Here is a 19721-nt window from a genome sequence, read left to right as displayed (position 1 = left end):
AAATGATGCAAAAATCAGGGATGGTCCTGAGGGCCATTAAGTGATAAAACCAGATTTCAATTCAGACTCTAATTAGGGAGGACTATGGGCTTGCAAAAACTGTTTCTGTCGTGCCTGCCAGACAAAGCTGAAATGTTTTGCCAGATGAGATAATGTCACAATAAGATTATTTTTTTCCATTATTGTTTGAAACCTGAAAGAAGTGGTAATCATTACCAGAAAAGGCTGCATTTCACTTTCTGATTGAGGTAGGGTCCAGACTTCATGGACTGGACTGGAGACTATGAGTCCACCTGCATTCTGCACTATTTCCCAAAATCAAAGATACTGCTTCAGGCTTCTAGTTTGTAACTGTGGGGTTTAGGAATATAATTTACTGTATGTCAGCTTCTCATAGTGTTTATTGTTTACAGAGAGTAACTCATGAAGACGTGGTAGTTCGTTCTTCCTCTGGTGCCCAGCCACATGGAGGTGTGAGTCTGCTACAGTGTTTGAGTTACCAGATCTGGAAAATTTAGTTCAGATCTTGTGTTCAGTCCTTGCTGCCAGCAGTCTCCTCCAAAAATAATGTTTTTATCTATATATATTCAGGGTGCTTAAAAACATGGTCTACCTAGAATGTCAGCCTGGCTTACTGATGGTAGCACAGCTATATCCAGTCTTTTTTGCACTGTTCTGTGATCTCTTGCAGTGGCTGGATCTCAAGGACACGGTTAGAAAAGTTGCTCTTTCTTGGCTGGCCTATCCTGCTCCCTCTGATGAAACTGCTTCAATATCCAGTACAGACATAATGGCAGCAATGTGTAGTGTGTGTGTAGGACTGTACAGTGCTTTCAGGTATCTGCTCAGTCCCCTGCCTGCCTTGTGTGTTTGGTAAGCCACCTGAAATGGATTTTTGTCTCTAACATTGCCTCATATCCCAGCACACAAGAGGTTAAGGATAACACTGAAAACATCTCTCTCAGGAGGCACTGAATAATCCTTCCTTGTCCCAGGTCAGATGGCACGTGATTCTGTGGACCTATCCCCCACTTACAGTTAATCATGCCAAATGTAACATGGAGGAAATCCAGAGAGAGAGATTGATAGCATAAAGAATTAAATCTAAGGTCTTTCAAGATTAGGAGTTTCACTGACCGTAATTATGTCTCAGATTTCAGCAGATAACTGTCTTGGCAGAATGATCATTCTCATGGCTTGCTACAGATCCAAAGTATTTCAGGGCTATGAAGTAGTTACTTGGTCATAATTAGAAGGGTTGAAGGCAATTTTTTCTTAATAATACCCTTTCTTTTATATTAATGATTCAAGAGTAATTTTTTCCCATGTCAAATGCTGATTTGTCTTGAAAGCATTTTCTTGATTGCACTTAATATCTGAAGAAAATATTAGAGGAACTAATTTAGTGTACTCTATGTATAGCTGTGTATTAATCTTTATTTGTTGTTATTTAGTTGTAAACCATGTTGCACTTACAAAGACTTTTGAGTGACTGAGCAGTTAACAGATGAACGTAAGTATGTATTGCATTTCAAATATGTCTCCTCGTATTTTTTGGCAGACCTAGTAAACAAACAGAGTAAACTGAAACTCTGAGCAGTTACTTATCAACTGCCTTTGACGGTAATCTGGATTTAAATAGTGTCTGGAGGATACTTCTGCTTGGATGAAGGGTGGCTGAGCAAGGCAGCTGACAGGATGCAAATATCACCTAGACTAAATGGCAATGAGGATTTTTGATCTCCTGATTGGACAAAATGTCACAGGCATGCAGTGTACGAGTGATCTTGTTCAATGCTGAAGGGGGGGATGGCTGCATGTGCACTTTTTCCTCCACTTGATACTGCTTTTAAGACCTTTGCATTGGAGATACTGAGGTTGCCACAGTGTTCCAGGTCATGCAATTGGAGTGCTGCAACATGCTCCACTGGGGACAGAGCCTGCAGCTGAAAGCCACTAGAAGAACCCAGCCAGGGCAACTGTGATATCCCTTTTTTTCCATTGCCTCCTATGACTTCTCAGGTACACCATAATGGGCTTGGTTATGTTTCTGGGTCTTCTTTGTTGTTGTTGGTTTGGTTTGGTTTGGTTGTTTTTTTTTGTTTGTTTTGGTTTGGTGTTTTGTTTTGTTTTGTTTTAATTCCTATGGATTATGGCTCTGGTTACTTTAAAAAGGACTACTGTATACAAGGGTGGATGCGATATGATTGATCAGGTGGTACTTTTGGCTTATGTTAGTACTTCTGTTAGAGAGGGCAGGTGGCTGGCCATTCTAGTGAAAGACACCTAGTGTATCTTTATCCTGACAGGGCAACCAAGTCTGGTAGCATTTAGATTAGGATTGTTAGCTTTTGGATTGAATTGCAAGACCATTTTTTCCAGGCAATTGATAGATATGTGTGGGAAAGAAGTGTTCAGAAGGAAGGATTTCTTCTCAATTTGGCTTGGGGATTTTCTTAAGGATTTTTAAAAATAATTTTTGATGTTGCTTTAATAGAATGATGCAATAGGTTCTGGACAATAATGATGAAGGTAGTGCCTGAATTGTAACAGCAAAGAAGCCTGTATTTTCCTGAAGCTTTTCAAACAGTTTGTTTAACTAATTAAAAAGAACAGACTCCCATGCTACCACTTGGGTTTACCATGCCGTTTTTCCTCTGAGAGCCATGGTAAATGCAGTAACCTTCTGTCTAATACTCTTGCAGTGTACACTGCAATATGCCAGTATCTGCTGATTGTATTAGAGGGAAACCCATAAGTGCAGCTGACTGAAAACTTTTCTACACTAAGGTGTTGGAATTGGAGGTTCTTTTCAGTGATGATGTTGGATTTGGTGCTGGATCAGGCTGGATGTCACTTGTAGAAAAGGTACACGCTATGCAGATAAAATTTGAGGTGGTGGTGTGCATGGTCAAATACTCTCCTCCTAGTCTTGAATAATGGGCTCCAATCTGCTTCTAGATGTCTCCAGTCCACCTCAATATGTGTGAGACTTCAAAGCACAAGGTTAAAATGGCTTTATCCTTCATAATCCCCTTAAATTTTTCCCTGGATGTGATAGCAACAATTTTCACTTTATTGCTTTGTCTGCAGGAGCAGGAACCTTGCACCAGACAGCCCTGTCCACCTGCCCCTGGTTTGTGTGCTGTATTGGAGTCTGCCTTGGCCCCCGAAGCTGTGTCAGCTGGCATTAGTGAGTTGACCCATATGACCTCTGCAGCGTTTTGGGAACAGGAGCAGATAACACTTGGACTTTGCTAATCCCTACAGGGCTGTCTCTTGCTTGCATCCTGCGTGGAGAAGAGGTGGCCAGTGTCTGTCCCTTATGCTCTAAATGCTGTCTGTACCTCTGGAAATGCTAAGTTTTCTAACAATGATCTCAGGGATGTTATAAATTACCTTCTTACCCGGCTAGTTAAACAAATAAATTATACTTTTACTTACATGGCAGGTGCTTTCAGCAGAAAAGTGCCAATTTTTCCAAAATCTTTCATGGTATAACTGCTTTCTCTAATGCACATACACACATTTCTTACACCAATAAAAAGGGCTTTTCAGCTATAGATCTCTGGAACAAGTCACATCTAGTTGCTAATTAGATAAGTGACAGATGTTTGTTGACTTCCTCTCGTCTATCAAATGCACATCTCATTGCTTTTTCTTTTGCATACATCCATTCTTGGAATTCATATAGAACAGGAGTTGAAACATAGACCCTCAAATATTTTCCTTTGCTGATCTGTATGCTTTTTTCTCTCACTGGTGTATCAGACTCCTTCTCTGCAAGAACACAAAATTACACTTTTCATTAGGACCTGCAGGCAGGGCTGCATAGTGCGCATGCATTCCTGCTGATGACAAAGGCTGGAGTCTAGCGTGGCCCTGCAAAGATACCTCAGTGTTTGGAACAGAAAGGTTCCCACTTCTTACACTGTCATGCAAGACAGAGAGCCCCTGTTAGAGCTCTCTGGACCAGAGCCCGAGGGATGGTCTTAAGTCACTAGGCAGAGACAGAAACTGGTTCAAATGTCAATTGGATTTGTGAAGGGAAAAAAATAATCCAGTGCTTACCATCATGCTGGGGATGAACTGGACCCCTTGGAGCCCGGTTTCCCCCTGAGCTGCAACACAGGTGCTCAGCCTTTCAAAAGGAGAGAGTCACACTGCAGATAGAGAAAAGGTACATAAATGCAGTGTTGATCCACTATTGTTCATATTCTTTGCTTATTTGGCACTTCTGCTATTTAGCAGGATAATTTACCTAGGCAGCTGCAGTAATTTTTTGCATAAATGGGAGAAAAGTGAAATGGACTTCTACATGCATGTGTACTAAAAGCATTTGGAGACTGACTTTCACCAAGGCATCATTAGTCCCCAGAGTTAACTCCCTGTTGAGATGAATAGGGTAATTCATGTATTTATTATGTGTAAAGCCGTAGCTCAGCCAGGAGCAACATCCCTTACTTTAGAATGTTTATCTTAGCAGCTATCAAGATTGAAAATTAACTCCTCCAGTTCTTAAAAGCAAAGTTCTGTCATACAGAGTTGGCCTTGGCCAGGAAAGTAAAAAATGTATCAAATTAATATAGATACTAATGACTCTCCTTTGGCTCTCTTCCACATCCAAAGTTAATCTAAGAAGCAAAACAATATCTTGAAATGGCTTCCTTTTAATGATCTTTGCAACATAATTTTCAGCATTTTTTTTTAAATTATTAATCACTAAGTTTTGGTAAAACTGGTGCTTTCTTGCCTCCTTACTGCATCATTATAGAGAAGTGAATCCCAGAAATCAGCATATGCTAATGCTATCATGGGTGCTATGTTGTATTGGCCATGGACTTTTGTACAGCAGAAGGCTTTCGGTTCTTTACTTACATCTGAACTCAATAAGTCAGTTATAATGACAGCTACCAGCTCCATCAGCATTCTGACAGTTAAAGATACAAAATGTTACTGGTTTATTTCTTGGAGGATTTCTTGTACATAGTTTCCTTCTGTGAGGCTTAAATGAAGCAGAAGTTGACCAGAAAAACTTTAGGTAATATTGGCAGAGGGGGCACTACACTCTTGCAATCATGCTTTTTCCACCTAATACTATGTGGTGTGGGTTGACCTTGGCCAGCTTCCAGATGCCCACCCAGCGGCTCTCTCCCTCCCTCAACAGAATGGGGGAGAAATAAGATGGAAAAGCTCATGGACTGAGGTAAAGACAGGGAGATCACTTGCCAGGAACCATCAAGGGCAAAACAGACTCAACTTGAGGAAAATTAATGTAATTTATCGCCAGTTAAAATAGATTTGGATAATGACAAAGACAAATTGCACCATTTCCCCACCCCCTTTTTTTCCCAAGTTCAAATCTACTACTTCATTCCCAACTCCTCCGTACCAAGCAGTGCAGCAGGGATGGGGAATGGTGGGTGGTCAGTCCTTTACAGTTTCTTTCTGCTGTTCCTTCATCTTCATAGTTTTCCCTTGCTCTAGCTTGGGCTACAGTGTGGGTATCTGCTCCCCCATGGTCTCCCCACAGGCTGCAGGGGAATCCCTGCTCCAAGGCCTGGAGCGCCTCCTCCACACCCTTCTCCTTCAACCTCAATGCTCGCAGGGCTGTTCCTCACACTCTTCCTCATGCTTTCCCTCACACTTTCCCTCACATTTTTCCTCACACCTTCCCCCACGCTCTCCCCTCGCTGCCAGGCAGCATTTGCCCTGTCTCAAATATGTTTCAACAGAGGTGCCACCAGTATGGCTGAGGGGCTCAGCTGTGCCCTGCGCTGGGTGGCCGCAGAACTGGCTGGAACTGGCCATGTCCAGCACGGGGCAGCCCTGGCCTCTCCTCACAAAGACCCTCCACAGCCCCCACTGCCAGTGCCTCAGCATGGACACCCAACACATACTAATCAAGTATTTTTGTAACTGAGAGCTTGACAAGAATGAATGATTGATTTACTATAATGTTTATACTGGTATTTTCAAAATCTTGTAGTTGGAAGATGAAAAACTGAGTGCTTTGGAGGTAGTAAAGCCAAACAAAGCAGTAAACGCAAGCCTGCAAAAGAACTTGGCCCTGATGTATACATAAGGCTCTTGGGGGCCATAAAGTGTTTCTCATCATGGCAACCATGCCAGAGCAAGGTACCTAATTCGGGGAAGGACTTTTCTTCAGCAGAAGGCTGCGGCAGATTCTGTGCCACAGAGACATAGGAGGACACGTTAACCCAGGTACAGCTCTGGGCAAACCCTAAATGACTAAAGGGGAGGAATGACTTCCATGGGACAGTGTGGATTTCCTTCCCCTAATTCTAGATGCAGTTACAATCCTGAGGCTAGCTTTGGTCAGGGCAAGCTCATGCTACCTCTGCAACAGCAGTGTGGCTATACCCTGCAGGGAATCGGCCAAGGTGTCTAGCAGACAACAGTATACTGGCCTCTCTGACAGATGCCATTGGCATGTATATGTAGCACTGCTATTTCTCCTCTTTCCTTGTTGGCAGGAAAGAGCTGGAGTCTGCCCATGTTACAAAGCAGATGAAAGACATTTGCAGAATGGTGGGTGGTTTGGCATTTCCTCCTTGTAGATGCAGCTGATTTTGGAGGCGAAGTCAAGAGGGAGAACTGTGCCTGCTGCTGGGTTTATTTACTCTTTGCTGTAGTTATTCCCACCTGTCATCACTATAAACTTTTTTCTATCTGTAAGAATGTGGCATGTTAACAGAAGTAGCTAAATTTAGCAGCTGGCTTTGAGAATTTAGCTCTTCCACTGGTTTTTTATATAATGGGTGATCACATAGCAAAATGACAGGTGGTGAAGGAAAGAGCAAGCAGGACTATTTTTCATGGAACTAAAATGTAAAGAGTTGCATTTCTCTTCACTCCATCAATGCTGAACTCCTTTGGTGTCAAGTGGGTGAGGCTGCCTGGTTACATAGAGAAGCACCTACACCTTAGTGGCATTTCCATTGCCCGCTTCCATAGCCAGTGTAATTAGTCATGCTCACTGCAATCATTTGACTCAAACCTCTATGTATGGGAGTTGTCAGGCTTTTCTTTCACTTGTACTGCCTGGGCTTTTTTTCTCTTTTGTAGCCATTTGAATGGAAGTTATTTGCTGTGATTTTGGGGTGAGGTTTTTTTGACATGAAGGAGAAAAAATTTACATTTATTTTAAGGCTGACTCTGATGCAGGTGAAATGTTTAGCAGGATAAGGGAGTACTGGTTAGAATCAGTTATAGCTTGATTGACTTGCTTTGGCTGGCAATCAGTTTTATCTGGGAATTTTGCAATGCCTAGAAAAATTTACTCAGTCCTCACAAGGTGGGAACTTTGCTTATGTGCACACATTTGATTTGGAAGATTCACTCTTTCGTAGATCTGTATCTGCTGTGATAAATTGGATTTAATGATCAGCAGGAGGGTGTTGAGATAAATGTTTTTACTATAACCAAATTATATTGCATCAAATTTACTTCTTAAGGGACCATTTGACTCTTCTGTGCAGCGAGCAAAAGAAACTTGGCACATCCTGTGCTTAGATACAGATACATGCAGATTATGTGGATTCAGTATCTGTTGTACTGTGTTTAATCTTGGTTTATTTAGTCTGTGATATGCCACTGAAATGTGGCTGTATTTTTTCTCTCCACTTCCAAAACTGTAATCCTACAGAATAGTAAAATTTCACATTTCTGTAATTCCTAGTTTTACTGTAGCCCAATGTGTAACTTCTTGATGTGGCTAATTCTGGAATGAAATACAGGAACTGGCTAGAAATCCAGTGACATTACACAGCCCTCTGAGATGGGGAGCAGGGTGGTGTCCAGTGAGGGAGCAGTGGAGAGAACGTTTGGCAATCAAAACATAATTAACCAGGACAGAATTTGTACAGTACAGTAACATTACGTGCCAGGCACTGTAGAGGGAGAAATGCTTAGGCTCAGGTTCTCATCCAGAGGTTGACACTTCAGTATCCTGCTGGAGCATGTCTGCTATTGGAAGCATTAAATTTAGACCAAACTCTAATGAATAGAAGAGCCTGAGAAAGTGCCTGGTATCATTATTACACTCCACTTGATGATGAAAAGAAGTATGTTCACCCTTATCTCTGATAGGGGCAAAAATGAAATCTTAAAACACTCAATATTTGAGCACTGTGTTTCTCATGTAAGCAGCTCTTCAGAGATCTTCCATAAGATGCTGATTTCACCACATCTTGCTGACTTGCCACGTCTAGCAGGATGGTAGTACACAGGGTAAAATGGCTGTAACTTAAAGTGGGATTTATTTCTTATACTGTATTAAATTTATGTTATAATACGTGACATCTAGAAGCTCATTGGGAACCTCGAGACAGTGGTTATACAGGTATAAGATAACGTTCTATTTTATTTGTGTACTGAAGTGCATTTACAGTAACAGGATCAGCTTTTAGAGACTTTTCTTTTACAAAGAGCTGGCAAAATGACTTGGGCTAAAGATAGACCATAAGCATTGCCAAGACCTAATAAGGAATTATAATATAATGATGACTAGCAGACTAAATCACTCGAGTTCTGCAAAAAGAGGCCAATTCTATGTGTGCCACTTGAACTGATGGTGAAGATTTTGACTGTATGTTTTTTGCTTGCCACCTCATGTAAATTCTTGTGCAAAAGAACATTTTTTCTTTTTAGGTGTAGTCACAAGATCAAATATAGCAGTGTTGAGAAATAAAGCTGAAATGTAGAAATTGTAAGACTTATTTTTAAAAGTATGCTGTGTATGCATATGCATATGTCTGTAGAGCTGCATCTATACATGCATGCGCACATCTGATGAATGAATTTTAAGTTTTTCTAAAGAGTAATCAATTTCTTTTTGTCCTTTATGAAAGTGATAATATGGGTAACACACTAAGACTTTTCTAGGCTGATACAGTCTGCTTTTAGAAAGTGCTTTCTTTAAGGCTGTATCCAAAAGGTCACCACCCCAGTGTAGAGGAGAAAAGTAATAGAGCTCTGGCAGTCAGAGACAAATAGTTTTCTACCTTAGTACACATCTCTGCTACTAAAAGTGTACTGCAGCAAGGAAATACATTTACAGGGTTTTTTTTACATAACAGTTGCAGTGCCCTTAAGAGCCCCCGGTTGTTTCCATATTCTCCTCTCCTGTTGTCCTGCAGTATAGCTGCAATAAAAAGCATGTTTACAGGGAACTGGTACTGCTCTGTGAAGTGTTTCTCAATAAGCATTACAGCCCAAAAGCATGTGTTTTGACAGCTTTGAAAGTGTTCTCAGATAATAATATGGAGGTTCCTACTTTTTTCATTACAACAGTTCTTTACCTAAGTGTAGGTATCTTTCACAATTTTATTTTATATTGGTCTTACTGTAAGTGTACCTGTGAAGGTAAAAAGCAGGTAGGGGCAGACTGGCCTTGTAATTGCCATACATCTGCTTGGCCATAATCTGTGTCTGGGGTAGCTGCTTCTACCTGTGCTGAATTCCCTCACTGCTGAGTGATGGACACTACCTCTACCCTCTGCACAGGTGTAACAGATTATTGGGCTATTTTTCCTGTGTATTAGCTTCGTTTCTTTTAATCCTTCCCCTTTGATCCTTCTTTTTCTTTATGTTTCCCAACAACCAGATTTTTGCTTATAACAACAATCTTATTTCATATCCTGTACCTAGAAGGGGCTTTTCTTTCTTGAGTTCCACCATTTTCCTCAACAGTGTTGCCTCTGCCCCTTTTGTTGAGCTCCATAAACTTGGTCCCTACTGTTTAGCTGGATAGGGAGACCCTGTGAATCTTTCCCCTTGTTCTGCTTTGATCCTACACCAAATAGAAGCTGGTTTATTACCTTCTGCATCTTAACCCGTGTTCTCCTGACATACCTGTTGATGCAGCTTACTCGTGTGTCTTTTCCACCCCACTAATGTTGCCACCTTGATCAGCCATTTTTTTCTTCCTAAGCACTTTCAAGAGCTGTTGCTTCTGCTGACATTTTTTTGGATCACCCTCCCCAAATGAACTGTAAGAACTATGAAAGTGTCTCCTGTCATCAGTAATTTTGTTTATACTACTGAAGAAATTTTGAACCAATATGTTCTGTTTTATGGTCAGCCTTCACCTAGTGTTTCCTTATTTTGTTTTGGTATCAGCACTGGGGAAAAGACATAATTTTTTACATTGTTTTTGTATCGCACTTAGCACAAGGAGCCCTGCTGATAGGAACTATGGTTCTCCCCCAGGCAACCAACAGGAAAATATTTAATAAAAATCTTGATCTGTCTTGGTCCAGCTATTCAATAATATATAAATAATCATAAGTGAATTGGTACACTTTCTACAATAATGAAACACATATTAGGTGTTGGGTTTTGCTACAACGCATTTGACAATAGATGTACATCAGATATGGACATTTTAATGTTGTATTATTATCTGTAAGAATAAGTTGAGTGTTACATTTTAAATAACAGGTGAATGAAATAGACCAGCAGCATAATGGGGTAGAGTGAAATCTGGTGAAGTCAACATTGCGAGTTCCTATTGAGGCACATATGTATATTTGTTTCTTGTTTTTCTTAATTTGCCCATATAGCTTTAACAACTCAGAAAGATGTTAAGAGAGTTTTCAAAGCAAAATACATCAAAATATGAAATTGATAATACATTAAAATTGTCTGAATTCAGACATAGAAAAAGAAGCAAATGTCATTCAGTGAAATGTCATTCATTGTCATATACAGCCAGTATATAGAATAGCAATATTTAAAAGTTCACTCTTCTAATAATTACTAATGCCAGTGCTGTTCTCCATGTTACATGTAGAGGGAAATCTCTGAAGCTTTTTCTTTTTTGATACAGGAATAAATTTAGGGTGTGCACTTAGTCTCTCTCCTGGTATATGAGGATAGCGTTTTTGCTAACTCTATAATGTATTTGCTGTCTGAGGAACAGTGCCATGAACAATTGACCTCAGTTTTTCTTACGCAGTAGAAAGAGTATAGCATAAAAGCTTAAACTTACTTTGTTACTTCTAAAAGAACATGAATGAATAAAATGAAATTGTGTATGTTACCACAAGGGTTGTATCCCATCCCATTAATGTATAATTCACATGGTTAAATAATAACGAAAAGTTTGCAATCACAGTTCAAGAGCCATTTCAAAGACATTATGCATGGATGCAAAAGCAAAACCCAGTTTCACCCTTGCCCCTAAGAATGAACTATGAATCCAGGCTCCTGAGTAAGAAACAGAAAATCTCTTTACAGCTCTGTCATTAACCAAGTGTGCCTCATCTTTAGCCATATGGTTGGTAATTAGAATAACACATGAAGTAGGAAAAAAGTGTTCCTATTAAAATGAGCAACTTCGTAGCTCTTGTGCAGGTAAAATTACTCCTGCAGTTCGATGCTAGTATAAATAATGTTTTAATTATGTTTTGCATCTAATATTATCAGCAGCCCCACTTCAATAGCTATGCAGAGTTTTGTAGATTATTCCAGCTGTGAAGAAAAAATTATGATGGAGTTTGTCATCTCTAAGAGTACCTGTGAATTACAGCATGCACAGGAGAAGGAATGAACACAAAAGCACAATACTGAAATAGCAAAGGAGAGAAATACGAAAGGAAAACAACAGAAAAGAGGTTCCAAAAATACAGTCTCAGAGGGAAGTTCAAGGAAATTAGATACATTTGATCTAGAAAAAAAGAAGGCTAAAGGAGATCAGGAGAGGGAACTAGAGAAGCAGTAACAGAGGTAGAGAGCCTTGAACAGCTGCTCTGGCTGTCTTGAACAGCCCTCTATCAAGGCATCCTCTGGCTGGCACTCTTTAAAGATGTGGTGGACATTAGTCTTTATTCTTGTCCACCTCAGCTCTTTCTTACGTGTCCCTGCCCAGAACACACACACACAAGCCTCATCCTTATGTTTGCTTCTAGTTTTGGTGGAAGCATGTCCTTGTATATTTTTAAAAGTAAAGGACACTGGTTAAATGTACCAGTTTCAGAAAGCTTAAGTGCCATCTGTGACAACATCTTAAGCCAATCAGCAGCTATAACATTCAGAGTGAAGCTAGTAAATATTTACAGTATGTCCATACATGTGTGCCTTTGCGTAATTGCCTTGTTCGCTATCTAGAGAGTGCTTTTTAATGCAAAAGAGTTGTTTAACTACATTGTGAGAAGGAGTAGGTAGTTTGGGAGGTTATAGTGGGCATGCAACTCTTCACACAAATAAGCATGGGTTTGACCTTGTTTAGCAGTAAAAGTCAGTTAAATGAGAAGGTTCTTTGCCAGTATATGCAAAATCAGGGTAGAATTTTAGTCAGGCTTTCAGAAAGCAACGGTAGTGTTCTGGGGAGCTTTTACAGAAAGGCACAGGAATGAACAGGAGGATCCTGGAAAAGCTGGAAACCAGAGTAACCTCTGATAAGAATAGATTAGATGCCTACCTCCAGTGTAAGCCAGCTGATGACATTCTGGTGTAAACCAGGAGAGAATAACCTGCCTGTGAATTGTTCAGTTTTGTGATATGTGCATTTTTTTTAGGTTCACCCTATGCTAACAAAACTGCTTGTAACAGATATACACAGTAGGCCAATCATTGCTCTTACACATGCAATTCCCATTGAAATCAGTACATTTAAGTAAAGATTGCTTTGTTTTTATAGAAACATTTTTTCTGAGTGACTACAAATGTAGTGAGAAAAGCACCAAAAAGTTACCAAGCTTGTAGAAGCAAGAGATTTTTTTTTTCTGATAACAAGTTAAATTTTCTTATCTTTTGGATGTAGGGAGTAGGCCAATTTTCTACCTGTTAAGGAGAGCAGAGACAAGGCAGACTTTCAGGTGGCATCCCTTACAGCTAAAGAGGCTCTCATTTTTATTGTATTTTGATTGTTATGATACAAAATTGAAATAATTCAACAGAACTCTTCCAAGGGCTGTAATAGGATTTCACAATGAGAAGTGTGGTGGGTATTGCAGGAAATTCTTTCCATGTGCTGTAGAGCAGATGTACATCTCGTAGCTGAACAGGGGGTGTTGTGTCTTGAAATAATGGAATTATGCATTTAGAAGTTCTCACAGAGAAGCATTTTGCAGACTTGCTAGTTTGTTAGGCTACTGCCTTTTTAAAGTCCAACCTGAATATATTTCTTTATGTAGCAAAGTAGATATGCTTTTGCCATTTCAGCTTATTCTGCCTACTCTATAAAGGGATAGAAGCAAAGCAGGCAAAACAAGAAACAAAACAACCTTCAATTTTGTTTTAAATAGAAAAGCTGATATTCATAGATTTTTTTTTAATTTCATTTTTAGCTTTCTTTTTCTTAAGGTCAAAAGGGGCCATTTAGCTTATATGGTCTGACCTTGACTTGCCTTAATTTATTAACAACATCAGTTCTGGTGATAAAATTGTTTCTGATGATGATACAGAAATACAGTCATGTTCAAGAGCTAGTATATCTTCACATACCATCTAAGACTATTATACGTGTGTGTATCTGAGCTTCGATATACAGACACATTCTTATTGATACATTTATTTGCGTCAGTGAAATATTTGGTCTTCTGTATCATTAACAAATTTATTCCATTTGCACAATTCTCTTTCTGAGCACATTTTTGAGTGCTGGTTTCTGAGAGGCAAATCTTTCAGATTGTGCTAAGTAGTATATCATCGAGTTTGCAAATGTAACAGTCCAATAATTGTTTTAATACAGGTGGTCTTGACATTTTATTCAATGAAATATATAATTTTTAAAAAGTGTTGGTTTAGATTTATCTGAAAATGCATTTCCATACCTTTTAAACTCAATGAATATGGAGCTCCTGCGGGCAGTTCATATTTAACATGTTTCACATGTGGGTAAATGATAGCTTTACTCCTGATGGTAATGTATTTCTCATTAATTATAAAATGCTTGCTACAGAGACTGAGAAACAAGTTATTGAAACAGTCACTACTGATTGCCATGTAATAGGAAAGCAATTTTAAATAACCCAACAAATAGACAATTTAGGAGACTTTAAGATGATACAAGTAATTATGAGATTTCTTATTATTTTCTTGTACTTCCTTATGTATTTTTTTAGACATCTGTCACTTCTCTTACTGCAAAGGGAACTGGAAACACCTTCTTGTTCTGCAGTTACATAAACTTAGCACAATGTATACTGAAGTAGACTAATGGATGAGTTCTAGTACATGTAAAATTAGTTCTTTATGGTTCTGACTTAGAAGTATGCTTAAGTGAGTGCTTAGCTTTAGATATGTGCTCAAATCTTAAGTATACTATAAACCAATTTTAAGCACTGAGCAGAAAAGAATGAAGGCAAATCCTTCAAATTTTAAAAATTTATTTAATGTGCATAGATCAAAAGTCATTTCCCCTAAAAGTTCCTTATTTATTTCATGTTCACTCTCACAGTACTTATAACAAAGGTTCCAGTCCTGAGCCTGACTTTGCAGGAGGTGTGATGTTTGCAGACTCAGGGCCTGAATTATGACACTGTTATGTACCAAAGTAGTTTGCTGTTATCAGTCTTTCGCAACTGTTCAGAGGTTCATTGTTTTCAACAATTATGAAGAGGTTGATTATCACAGAGAAACACAAGATCATCCATGAATTGTAGGAATTCTGCCTGTACTGTGTAAGCCTTTCTAGCACAGGTAAGGCTTTTTCCGGAATTGATCTGTTGTGCCTTTATAGTTAAGATTGGAGTGTTTGGAGTAGAAAGCTGTTAAAGAGGCTTGAAATGAGGTACTCTAAGAAGAGTTTGATTGAAAAGGTACTGAGTAATGAAATGAATTATGGCTGACACTGTATTATCAAGAGAACAGAATTAGTACAGCCCAGATGAAAAGTGAGTATTACAATAGCCTAGGGCATATCTGAGAGGAATTAGTAAAATGAGATTATTTGCAGTACATGGTGCAGACACAAGAAATAGTAATGGACAAAAACAGAAGAAAGGAAATGGGTGTCAATAGCAGGAAGCATTCTGTAAAAACGCCAATTAGGCACTTGTGTAAATGCTGTTTATTATGCATGACATTGTGGTAAGCTACCATGGCAAGATTAGTCAAGAAGTTTTGTATGGATTTTAACAAGATCAACAAACACTATCCTACAGGGCTCTGTGCCATCTGTATCCTTGTCTGTCACTGTAGAGTAGGTGATGAGATGGTCTTTGTCTGTTGGAGTAAGATCGCTTTGCTAGTTTAAGCAAAACAAAAAAAACCCCAAAACAGAATAGGGTTTGTTCATTTTTTTGTTCTTCGGACTTGTTACATTAATGCTTTAATCCAAGTCTAAGGAAGGGACTGAGTAATGCAAAGAACTTTTCTAATTCAGGACTCATTAATTTGTTGCATCAGCAGTGCATCACTCTTACTGTATATGGGCCATTGGAAAAAAACCCACAACCCAACAAAAACAACAACAATAACAAAAAAAATTGCTCTGTAGTGAGAGCATGCTACAAAAACATTGTGGGCTTTATTTCAGTGGTCTTGCATTCTGATATGGCTGTCTGCCATTTGCGATGGCTGTATACACCTCCAAAGCCTGCTTCTGATCCAAGGTCCAGTTAGGCAGGATTCACTGTGATCTCATGAACTCACATCTTCTCCACTGCAAAAGGCTGCAGAAGTATATATCTAATTATAGATGTTGCTTGTTGTTGCCAGCTCAAGCTTTTCTTTGCGGGTAAACTTTCAACTTGGTAGTGATGACTGCCTAAGGCACAATAAGAGGTGTCACTTTTGTAATGAAAATAGGAAAAAAGGTTGGTTGTGTTCTACCAGAACAACTCTGCTGACACTTCACTTATGAAAATGGGATATAAATGGCTTTACCATCAGGGCTAGAAGTCTTCTAGCAGAGCTAAAAAAAAATCCTTTATAGTCACTGCATTTCAGTTTTCATTGTTGCAGAACAGTGCTCCAAGTTTACCACTGTAAGCTCACTCATTTTGAGGACTTCTTAGACACTATAGATATGAACTCCTTAGAACTAAAGTTCATGGATTTGAGTTAGTCCTTTTCAAAGCAAATACAATTTTCTTGTTGCCTTACCTTAGAACCAGAAGGGGCCTGATGCTTTCTCCTATTATGCTTTGCAGATTTAGCTCAGCAGTTCTTTCTTAGCAGTGTTACTTCTGGATTTATTTGGATAAAGAATGCTTTTATTGTTTGTTGCAACCTATTAGGAATTGTACATTGTTTGGTTAAAAAATAATTTAAAACATGACCTTCCTCCCATAGTTTTTCATTTCTCTGCCTTATCCTGACTGCAGAGCAGTTCTGTGTCCTGTTCCTTTTTTAGTTAAGAGGAAAAACCCAGGAAGCCACTGTGCACTAGTTTGGCTTAAGGAGAAGGTTGTACTGGCTGCTTGCATCAGAGAGAAGATGCTTATGTTAAATGTGTGTGAGGGCTAAGGTGGTTTTCTGTGGCATTGGCGTAATAAGAAATTTGTGTCAAGTATATTTGAAGCATGTTTACACTGAGAGCTGCACCACTAGAAACTGAGCAGAGTTTGCTGCACTTTCCCATTCAGGGAAGCTCCAGAACTCTTAAGACGTGCCTTTCAGTGCATTCATTGACTGCTGTTTAGTGTTGAGCTCTGTTCCTCTTGCTTTCCACAAAATTTATGTGAGGTCTTTGGATGTTTTTACAGTTAACTTAAGCAACTGCCAAAGAGAAAACAGTCCTTCACAATTTTCTGGTCCGTGGACCACTCTGTTACTGTACACAAATGAGTTGTAATGCAAAAGTATGCTGTAGTAGGAGATAACTCACTCCAAGTACTATTACCAATGAACAAGTTCCTCAATTACATGATACCATATCTAGCACTTAATATTTTTTCCCTAAAGCATCCTCTATTCTCTGTTATATTTCTGCTCTTCTGTTCTTAATATGGAAATAAAATGCGATGTGTAAGTTTGTGCCTTATTTCTTCTTGTTTTCTGGAGTGTTTACCTGAGAAGCCATCACTGCAGCTTCCATATACAATGTATACAATGCTTTCTCCAGCCCCCAGTTTCTTTCATTCCAACTGGGTTTTTTAGGCCATGTGTTTCCTAATTTTACTGGACTAAAATTGTTTAATAGACATTAGTCCAAATCAGAGAGGAAGCTGATGTATTTATTTTAGAGCTTGTAAACATGATTTAAGATAATGATTACACAGAGCTTATTTCTGCACTCAGCAATACTGAATTATTCTACCCTTCTAGCCAAAGCCTTTCAAGATAGGAGCAGAAGAGCAGAGTATAATTTATATGTTGTCCTGAGGTAAAATCAGATGCTTCTGTCAATTCTTGTTTCCAAGATTTTACAAGATCTGTAAATTAAGTGCTATAGATGGTGGTGTTGCCAGCCTGCTTTTGACAAGAAAGTCAGAGTTGATAGACATTGATTTGCCACTGGGAATCAAAACCATTAATTGAAGCTGTGGTGACTAATCCATTACTTTGCTCTGCTTCATAGATCCTGACTTAACAGTTGTCACTACAATCAAAAATTCAATCATGCAAATGCACCTATTGTGATCAAAGTAATCAATTTTTCTAGTTTGTTGTCAGCAGGCTCGCTGATGTATTGCTGAATTGCCAAAACAAGCTGGCTGCTCCCAGGAGTGGGGAGTGTGTTTGAGTGCTGGGGGGATGGGACACCAAAGGAAACATGAGCGTATTATTAATGCTGCCGCTCGAATAGTGGTGTGAAGAAAGCCACTTCTATATAGATCTTTGAAATCCTGATCTAGTTAAAGATGTCCCTGCTTACTGCAGGGGGTTGGGCTACATGACCTCTATAGGTCCCTTCCAACACAAAGCATTCTATGCTTCTATGAAATGAATGTGTAGAGTTTGGGTGGTCTGTCTTCTTTTGTTTTCCTTCAGTTTTGTCTAGTTTATAACTACTCTAAATTGAGTGTACAAGAGAAGCTACAGAGGAATCGCAGAATCCCAGGTTGGAAGGAACCTCAGGGATCATCTAGTCCAACCTTTCTAGGTTAAAGCACAGTCTAGACAAGATGGCCCAGCACCCTGTCCAGATGACTCTTAAAAGTGTCCAATGTGGCTGAGTCAACCGCTTCCCTGGGGAGATTATTCCAATGGTTGACTGTCCTCACTGTGAAAAATTTTCCTCTTGTGTCCAATCGGAATCTCCCCAAGAGCAACTTGTATCCATTCCCCCTTGTCCTCTCCATGTGACTCCATGTAAAAAGGGAGTCTCTATCTTTTTTGTAGCTACCCTTAAGTACTGCTACATGGTGATGAGATCCCCTCTAAGCCTAAGCCTCCTTTTCTCAAGGCTGAACAAACCCAGTTCTCCCAGCCTATCCTCATATGGCAGGCTTCCCAGTCCTTTGATCATCTTGGTGGCCCTTCTCTGGACCCCTTCCAGCCTGTCCACATCTTTTGTTGTACAGCAGGGACCAGAACTGTACACAGTACTCCAGGTGTGGCCTGAAAAGCACTGAGTCAAGCGGGATGATGACTTCTTTCTCTCTGCTGGCGATGCCCTTTTTGATGCAACTCAGCATCTTGTTGGCCTTCTTGGCTGCAGCAGCACACTGTTTGCTCACAAGAATAGTCAAGTGAGGCATGGTTTTTATTTTGTTTGGTTTTTTTTCTTTTTTGTTTTTTTTTTTTCACTTCCAAACTTGTGCTGTGGAAACTTTGAGGGTTTTTTTCTATTATTTCTTGTGATGGAGGGAAAGAGCATTTACTCAGAAAAGGTTTGAAAGAGGGGCTTTTAATCTAATTCATAACAAGTATAGTGAAACATTACTAATGGAATCCTCATGAATACATATACTTTTAGTTGTTGTTTTGGGAGCGATCTGAGCATCCCAATAATAAATTGCTTTATCACTTATTGGTAGTGCTTGCATTGATGTAAATCACAAATATCTGTGCTGTTAGGTTCACAGTAGCCTAACTGGGTTTAGCAAATAGCCTTTTCCCATCTCCACAGTTCCTGTATGTGAATAAATACACAACTTTAATGCTATATTAACTGGCACATGCATGAGATTGTTTTGCTGCTGCCTTTTCTTAGCCTTAATATATTAAGGTGTCATGGTTTTAGCTGGGATAGAGTTGATTTTCTTCACTGCAGCTGGCATAGTGCTGTGCTTTGGACTTAGTATGAAAACAATGTTGATAACACACCAATGTTTTGGTTGTTGCTGGGTAGTGCTTGCACTAGTCAAGGACTTTTCTAGCTTCCCATGCTCTGCCAGGTGCACAAGAAGCCCGGAGGGGAGGGGTCACAGCTGAGAGAATGGATTCAAACTGACCAAAGGGATATTCCATATCATGTAATGTCATGCCCAGTATGTTAATGGGGAGGAGCTGGCTGGGGGAGGGAAGCAGCAATCGCAGCTCGGAGACGGGCAGCGTCGGTCGGTGGGTGGTGGGCGGTGGTATCGTTTGTGTTTCTGGGTTTTTTCCTTTTTTTCTTTTCCATTTTATTACATTATCATTATTGTTATTATTATCATAATCATTATTATTATAATCATTATTTTTATTGTAATTATTAAACTCTTCTTATCTCAACCCACAAGTTGTGGGTTTTTTTTGTTTGTGCTTTTGCTCTTCTGATCCTCTCCCCTGTCCCACAGGGGTGGGGGAAGTGAGTGAGCAGCTGCATGGTGTTTAGTTGCCGACAGAGGCTGAACTACAAGAGTCCTTTTTGATGCCCAATG

General features: G+C 39.5%; 1 long non-coding RNA gene across 1 annotated transcript in view; it reads left to right on the top strand.

The window, feature by feature from the left end:
• Positions 1-1657: 1657 nt before the first annotated feature.
• The window catches only part of LOC142061017 (uncharacterized), a 216298-nt gene continuing 198234 nt past the window's right edge, over positions 1658-19721 (top strand). Inside the window, exons 1-2 of the long non-coding RNA XR_012662015.1 lie at positions 1658-2022; positions 3094-3193. This is a non-coding gene — a long non-coding RNA (uncharacterized LOC142061017). The remainder of the gene's footprint in view (positions 2023-3093; positions 3194-19721) is intronic.

The sequence above is a fragment of the Phalacrocorax aristotelis genome, chromosome 8, assembly GCF_949628215.1.
Source record: "Phalacrocorax aristotelis chromosome 8, bGulAri2.1, whole genome shotgun sequence".
Taxonomy (NCBI): domain Eukaryota; kingdom Metazoa; phylum Chordata; class Aves; order Suliformes; family Phalacrocoracidae; genus Phalacrocorax; species Phalacrocorax aristotelis.
Note: the sequence above shows the minus strand (reverse complement) of the source record. Positions and strands in the feature narration are given on the sequence as shown.